The sequence below is a fragment of the Panthera uncia genome, unplaced genomic scaffold (genome assembly GCF_023721935.1).
Source record: "Panthera uncia isolate 11264 unplaced genomic scaffold, Puncia_PCG_1.0 HiC_scaffold_1306, whole genome shotgun sequence".
Classification (NCBI taxonomy): domain Eukaryota; kingdom Metazoa; phylum Chordata; class Mammalia; order Carnivora; family Felidae; genus Panthera; species Panthera uncia.
The window spans coordinates 31,656-38,099 of NW_026057927.1; the positions used below are offsets into that span (position 1 = coordinate 31,656).

General features: G+C 45.8%; 1 pseudogene; it reads left to right on the plus strand.

Moving 5' to 3' along the window:
• Positions 1-350: 350 nt before the first annotated feature.
• On the plus strand, positions 351-739 carry LOC125916902 (60S ribosomal protein L22-like; annotated as a pseudogene).
• Positions 740-6,444: the final 5,705 nt, after the last annotated feature.

Here is a 6,444-nt window from a genome sequence, read left to right on the forward strand (position 1 = left end):
GTGTCCATCTCTTCCCTGGTACAAGAAACAAATCTGCCTTGCTCAGCGCTGTATCTGTAGCATCCCCCTCCCCACGTCCTTCCGCTGTAGGTGGTAGTAAATATTTATAGAAGAGGTGAATGAGCAAAGGGAAACAGTCACTTCCCAGCAGTTGTGCCAGGTATTTATTCTCTGGTTTCATCACTGGTAATAATTCCATGGCCCAGAAGGGTGTTTTATTAGTTCTTGGACATACAGTTAATCTTTCCCCTATAAATATCTGATTTCTCCTGTTGTTCAAGCCAAAACATACATACATACATACATACATACATACATACATACATAAAGTGATATATGCTGCCGCCATGATGGCGCCCATGAAAAAGCTTGTGGTGGAGGGGGTCGAAAAAGAAAGGAGCAAGTTCTGAGGTTTACCTTTGACTGCACCCACCCTGTACAAGAGGGGGTCATGGATGCTGCCAATTTTGAGCAGTTTCTTCAAGAGAGACTCCAAGTGAGTGGCCAAGCTGAGAGTCTCGATGGAGGGGTTGTAACCATTGAAAGGAGTAAGAGCAAGATGACTGTAATTTCTGAGGTGCCCTCTTCCAAGAGGTGTTTGCAACATCTCGCCAAAAAATATCTGAAGAAGAATAATCTACATGATTGGTTGTGCAGAGTTGCTAATAGCAAAGAGAGTTACGAATTGCATCACTTCCGGATTAACCATGATGAGGAAGAGGAGAAAGATGAGGATTAAAATTCATTTATCCGGACATTTTGTATGAGTTCCTGAATAAGACTTGGGAACCAAAGATGAATAAATAAAATGATATTGATGAGCTATGGCTTTCTTCCTTCTTCTACTGGGGATCCCTCAATCATACACGGCCCTTTACAGTTTGTAGTGCACCTTCCTTAATTCATCTGCAGAGCCACCCAGCAAGGGGCTCTTGATCACTGGTCTCATTTTGCAGAAGAGAATGAAAAGATTAGAGACTTCCCCAAGGTCACCACTGCTAAGATGTAGGGGACAGCATGCGAACCTAGGTCTGCAGACCCCATGTCCAGTGCTATTTCTGCCACACTGGGCTGCCTATCCCAGGAAGGTAAACAGCCACCCAAATGAGACAGTGTCACTTCAGTTTTGCCCCGCATTTTCAACCAAAGCTTTCAGAGTCATTTTTGCAACTGGAACATTTCTTAAAGGAAGAAAACTAGTTCATCACAGTAATCAAGTCTGTCATAGAGGATGTGTGATGATGTTTGAAAATATAATCCTATGAACATCAGAACTGACAACTCTGAAACATCTCTAGGCTAAATCTGCTAATAACGGTCTTTAGCATTCAGGTTGGCACTCACATCAGTTGGTGTGATATGTTTCACAGCAGAAATGCCCTAACAAGGAACTTCCTCAAAGAGGAACTGTGTAGAGGACAGTTTTTAATGAGGCCCAACCCCTGAAAGGGTGAAATGTGAATGGAGAATAATGGCATGAAATGAAACATGTATTTCCATGAGTCAGATGACAAGATGGGGTCTCACATCAGAAAATGCAGCAAACACTTTCTAGAGGTCAGGACTTGTACAGAAAAGGAGTCAAGACATCAGGGCCATCACCTCTGTAGATCCTCCCAGAGAAAATGTGCTTTGATTAGAATGAAGCAGACACATATGAATTGCAATTACCTCTTCTAGGCCTGCTGTTCACCCACTCATTCCTTCTCACCCACCTATCTTCCCACCGACTCACCCATTCATTCATCTTTGTTTAACCACTGACCTGCCCATCTATCCATCTACCCAGCCTTCCATCCACCTGCCCACACACATCCATCCATCCACTCACTCATCCATTCAACCTTCCAACTATCTACCCACCTGCCCTTCCCCCAACCCATTCACTCACCCATCCAACCAGCTAACTAGTCTTTCCTGGATATCTACTATGTATAAAGCCCTTAGGAGATATTGAAGAGGTGGGGGACAGGTGGTGACAAAAATATCTGATGTATTTGTTCATTGACCATCAGCTGAGACTCTAATATAGGTCAGACCGTGAGAACATTCATAGAGGTGACTCTTAGAAAGACACCCCCCCCCCCAAGGAGTGGGTAGAAGAAGCCTCCATCATAAAACTAACCAAGTACTTGGAGTCAAGATGATGGCACAGTGGGGGTGAGTGCAAGATTCGACACACCATGCTGCCTGGGGTCCAGTGAGGGAGACAGGTTTCAACAGCCACCACCAGCAGCTTACCCAAAGCAGCCAGGCTCTTGTCTGTTTAATGGACACCCATCCCCTGGCCAAACACCATTTTGTTTTATTACTAAAAGCACACAGAATGTGGTGAAGGGGCCTTAAACAGAAAGAACATTAATCCTATCACAGAAATCTCATGTGCAAAAGTATAGTACCGTTGGCTGGCTTTGGTAACCAGGCAGACTGCCCAAGGAAACCACTGTTCTGTTGGTTTCTTTTTCTTTCTCTGCCTTTCCCTCTCTTTCTCTCTCTCTCTTTCTTTCCCACTCATTTATGATTAATTTCTTCACCTTGGAAGAGGACGACCAACGTGCCTTTTAAGAGACAGAGAAAGCAAGAAGAAACAACCATGATGTGTGGATCACCTCCGTGGTTTCTGCAGGATCCATGTACCATCTGTGCTCTTCTTGACGGAATATCTGCCTCTTCGAACTAAAAAAGAAACCTTATCTTGCTACCTCAAGTGCTAGTTATATTTTTATCGTGCACATTAAAATCAAACACAGCTATTAAAATAAAGAGTGTGGGTCTGGGTCCCAGCTAAGACTGTCCCTACCCCACCTCTGGGGCGCTGTCACGGGACCTGCCACCTTGGCTGCTATCCTTGGGCCCTGCCTGGGGGCCCTGACCGGGGTGAGCCGACCTAAGGCCCCAGGCCAGCTGCCCCGTTCAAGGCTTTGCTTCATTTTTGTTACTGCAGAAATGTGCTTGCTTATTTTTTCATCAACAAGGAGGGTTAATGGAGGAGTCTTCCGAGGAACAAGTTTAAAAGAAAAAAAAAGTAATGTTAAATGTAATTTTAACATTTATGTAAATGTTAACTGAGGGACAATGATATTGAGCTTATATGTAAGATCTCTTTTGAAAAACAAGTTTGAAAACCAGTGGAATAGCTTGATAAAGCTAAACACATGATGACGATGAACACCCGTAAATCACATATTTAGGTGTGTGTGTGTGTGTGTGTGTGTGTGTGTGTGTGTGTATGCTTAATTGACTGAGCCACTCAGGTGCCACCGCCTGTGTGTGTGTGTATGAACATGTGAGTCCACCTGAGTGCATTTGCTTGGGTGCATATGAATGTGAGAATGTGAATTCCCAAAGATGGTAAGAGCTGCAAGAAGGCTGCTGGAGCAGTGCCATTGGGACCCACCAACCCCTGTACCTCCTGCAAAGTTAATCACAGGTGTTGGAGGCAGCTGGTGTCCAAATGTACCCTTCCATAGCATCCTCGTGATAATTTAGCGCCCATCGTGTCCAGCACCCTACACGCATAAACCTCTGTCATCCCCACAAGCCCCTACAGTAGGCCCTATTATTTCCTGTAGGGTAATCTGAGGGGGCTCTGCTCAGCGCTCCTCTTTATGGTTGAAGCACCGTCCTCCAGCTCCCAGGAATACTGGCGACTGAGGGTCCCAGCTGGGTCTCAGAGCCTATTTACAGGAAGCCCTACGTAAGGCACTGTCCCCATTTTACAGACAAACTGAGGTGCAAAGAGATTAAGTTCTTGCCCAGGTTTACCTGACTAGCAAGTGAAACCAAGATGTGAACTTAGGAAGTCTGTTTCCAGAGTCCGTGATCCTAAGCATTTTACACTATTGCCTCTTAAGAAGGCAAAGGTGGGCATGCCCCCGACCCCCACCAATCCTGTCCCTCCCACACCCCCTTCCACAATTTACAGTGCCCTGACCAGATTCCAGGCCTAGCAACTGAGTAATTTGCCAATTACTGTTTAAACAAGAGTTCTAGAAGGCTTCTATTCCATTGAGAAAGAAAAGGGGTGGGGAGGGTGTTGCAATTCCACGAGAAAATGGATCTTCCCAGCTGCCTCCGCCCCCTGACACAGGGCTAGCCTCACTCGGTGTCACATCCGAGTGTGTGTGAGTCTCCTCTGCTTCACGAGCGCACACAAGGGGAGCCGGCATCCATCAGTGTTTAAAGCTGTGTGTCTTGTCAGCTGAAGTTTATGTCAGCTGCCCTCTCTTGACGGCAGAAGGCTTCCCTCCTCCTTAGCAAGTGCAGAGGCTAACATACCTTGACACACACTGAGGGGGTATTCTGGCCTCATGCGGTGAGAAATGCACGTGGTACGTTACAGGGCTCTTCACATATGGTTTTCGCACAGGATCTGGGTCTATCTTTACCAGAGCATTTTCTCAACAGTGGGGATCGCTAATATTCAACTGTATTGTTTACTTTAAAAATGTTGTTTGCTATATTCTCAACATTTTAAAATGCACATTCTTTTTTTTAAAGGTCTATTTATTTATTTTGAGAGAAAGGGAGAGAGTGTATGCCCATGAGTAAGGGAGGGGCAGAGAGAGAGAGAGAGACTGAGAGAGAGAGAGAGAGAGAGAGAGAGAGAGAGAGAATACCAAGCAGGCTCCTTGCTATCAGTGCAGAGTCCAGCCAGATTCGGGGCTCGATCTCATGAACCATGAGATTATGATCTGAGCCAAAACCAAGAGTCGGATGCCTAACTGGCTAGCCACCCAGGCGCCCCTAAGACGTACATTCTTTTTCTTTCAATGTTTACTTATTTTTGAGAGAGAATGAGAGAGGCAGAGAGAGAGGGAGGCACAGAATCTGAAGCGGGTTCCAGGCTCTGAGCGGTCAGCACAGAACCCGACTTGGGCTCGAACCCCACTCAAACCGTGGGATCATGACCTGAGCCGAAGTCGGATGCTTAACTGACTGAGCCACAACAGGTGCCCCTAAAATTGTACATTTTCAAGTTTCTGTGTGAAACTTTTGCTCAGCTAATTGCTATTTGGTTAGCAGTAGCTTGCCAATACCATATAAATTTCTCTCTAAACGTAGTTACCAAACTACTTATACAGTTTTTACAAACAATTTTCAATATAAATAATAAACAAATAAAATCAGCTTTATCATAATAGATAATAGCTTTAAAATGATGGCACCTAATGGGGAGTTAGTGTTCGATAGGTACAGAGCTGCAGTCCGGGAAGATGAGGAGTTCTAGAGACGGAAGGCAGTGACAGTTTGCACAATACTGTGCATATGGTTCATATCACAGAACACTGCACTTACGAATGGTTAAAATGGTAAATTTACGTATATTTTATCACCATAAAAAAAGAAAGATGGGGCTAAAATGACAGAGAACCGCTGCTGCAGAAAAAGCTTTATAACGTGAGGGACCAAAGCAAATAGTTGTAAAAGAATAAAAAAAAAAAAAAAAGATCACAGCTGAGGGTGAAGTGTGGTGCTTGAGCTGGGCCTGTCTGAATGAAGTTACGGGTGACTTTGATTTTCTTTTTGGTGCTTGTCTGTACCATTTACATTTTCTTTCTGATCACATATTATTTTTGTAATCTGAAAAGGACACGTGTATGTTATTTTTAAATATGTGAATGAGAAGAAGGAGCACGGGGTGGTAAATACCCCCACTCCTCCAGTCAGGAAAGAAGTGAGTTAAATGTAAGGAGCTGCTTCCAGGACTGGCTGGCCAAACCAAGAGGCGCAGAACTTTCTCCCTGGGGGCGTGGGGGGTGGGGAGGGGTAGAAGCTGGGTGGCAGGGGCGCTGCCCCCTAGAGATGAGGAGCCAGGGTCCTGGCTTCAGCCTTGCATTTTACTAGGGCCCCTCATTCCTCACCTGGAGGAGTGGGTCGTGAGAAATGCTGGTCTCCCTGCTTCCTTTCATCTCTGTCCTTCTCTGGCTGGGACCCTTTTGCCCCCTAATGGAAGATAGCTTGTATGGGTGTAGAATAATGGTTAACCGTGAGTGTTGGCCTGTGTCCTGTGTCCCACCCCTGGTAAATCATTTAACCTCTGAGTTTTCTCACCTGCCAAACGCTGGTAACAGCAGTCTCCATCCTGTGGGGCTGCATTAGTTTGCTAGGACTGCCGTAACAAAATATCACAGACAGGGCAGCTTAAACAATCAAAATTTAACGGCTCGCAGTTCTGGAGGCTAAAAGGCCAAGATCAAGGTAGCGGCAGGGCTGGTTCCTTCTGGGGGCTGTGGGGGAGAGTCAGTTCCCTAACCTCTCTCTCCCACCTGCTGGCGTTTTGCTGGTGATCACTGGTGTCCTCAGCCTGTAGAAGCATCACCCGCTGTCTGCCTCCTTCTGCGTGTGGTGGTCTCCCTGTGTGCATGTCGGTCCCCCATTTTCCCCTTTTCATGAGGACACTAGTTGTATGGGATCATGCCACTCCAGTAGGACCGCGTCTTA